Consider the following 1,802-nt stretch of genomic DNA (forward strand, 5'->3'; position numbering starts at 1 on the left):
GGTTAGCTGACTCTTGGCTCCAATTGGCTCTTGGAGAAGTCATTGGCTTAGGTATTCACACACTTCTTCCACCCTGCACTGTAAATGTTTACATGTGTTCAGAAAAAAGTTTCTTTGGTGTGCAGTATTAGTTTATGGAGACTCGCTATTGTTGTGACTTAGATGACGATCAGAACACATTTTATGACCAATTTATGCAGAAAAGGCAAAGGGTTCACTTTTTTTTTTTTTTACATAAATGCATATATACCATCATTTAATTCTTTATTTTGTGTTTTTTTGGATGACAGTAAGACCATTTCTTCAGGTTGAAGCCCAAACCCATGTGATTTAAAATATTTTTATCTGGAAATAAACAAATATCAAGATTTAAGAAGCTAAAACTTATACATTTGTGTCTGAGTTTTTTTTCCCAACTAAGATGAAAATATTTGTAAAGTTGATGACCATTTGTTTCTGCAGTCACAGGAAGTTTGTTTTAAGTTTAACCGTAGAAATGAGTGAATGCTTCTGCCTCGTTATTCCAAAACTAACAACAGCTCCTTCAATGAGACCAAGAAGTTCAAGTTCCAGATGCTGGTGAATCTTGATCTGTGACTGAACCGTCACACTACAGAAGTCCTGGAGGCCATCGTAGCACAAATCTGATCCATAGAGTCCAAGTAGAACTCACCAGAAACTGCTGTCTTGGCACCTTCCGTTTACAGTTCTATTTGCAAAACAAGAAAGAGGCGCAACGGTCAAAAACTACTCAAACATAGCAGCCATAATTATAAGGTCAAATGTCTTTTATTTCTTTAAATATAAAAATCCCCTTAACCAGTGAGTATAGTTCACAACTTTTAAGAGGGTGTTTGGACAATAATGGTGACTTATGTCTCCCCTTTTCTTCACAAATTCAGAAATCCTCTGTATTCATGGGTGGAGGGAAAAAAAAAATATATATATTGTGAATTTGGTTGTCCACAGAGGGATTCTGAAGAATAATGACAGGTGATCACCAGTTTATGCACACACTACAAAATGCAACTACTGCTTTCGTTTTAATAAAGTTATGGAATGAAAAACAAACAAAAACAAAACAAAAAACTACAGTAAAATAAAAAATACTGAACTAAAGAAACTGATGAAAATATTCCCCTTTGGCATAAACTGCACCTAAAACTGAACAAACATTTGATTTGGACCTGAACAGCAACAGTCCTATAAAACAGCATATTGCTTTGAGAGAAGAATTGCAATCTGTTAATGACTAGATCCCAATCGGGGCGCAACTAAACATTTGATGTGATTATACATATACACATTTTTGTCAGCTCAAACGACACCTCAAAACATAGTGAGTTTACAACATTTTCAGACCATGAAGTGAAGACAAACTCCCGGTGCTGGCATACGAAAATGACCCGACTCTGCTCCCTGCATCATGTTAAGAGTGTCATGCAAAGCATCAAAGTGTTGCTGGTCGTTATGGAAAAACAATCAGAAAAGTTGATTTCCCTGGTTTTCCTTGAGCTATTGTATATGCAGGCCGAAAGGCTTCGGGGTGATGAAGTACGATTTTTTTTATCCTGGACCTAAATCTTGTCCAGAGTCTAAACTTACAAAATACCACTGCGGCCACACAAGAATGACCTGCTATCCATCCTGGGGTATAACACGAGCTTTACAGACTTCATATGCTTTCCACATTAAAGTCAAATGAAGACGTTTCTTCGACTGCAATGTTCTTGTAACTATGGCCCTTCCAAAAACGAGTGTCACCCGCAACGGTGATATCCAACTCGCCAGAGTTTCTCCAC

Source organism: Lipophrys pholis, assembly GCF_963383615.2.
Source record: "Lipophrys pholis genome assembly, chromosome: 5".
NCBI lineage: Eukaryota > Metazoa > Chordata > Actinopteri > Blenniiformes > Blenniidae > Lipophrys > Lipophrys pholis.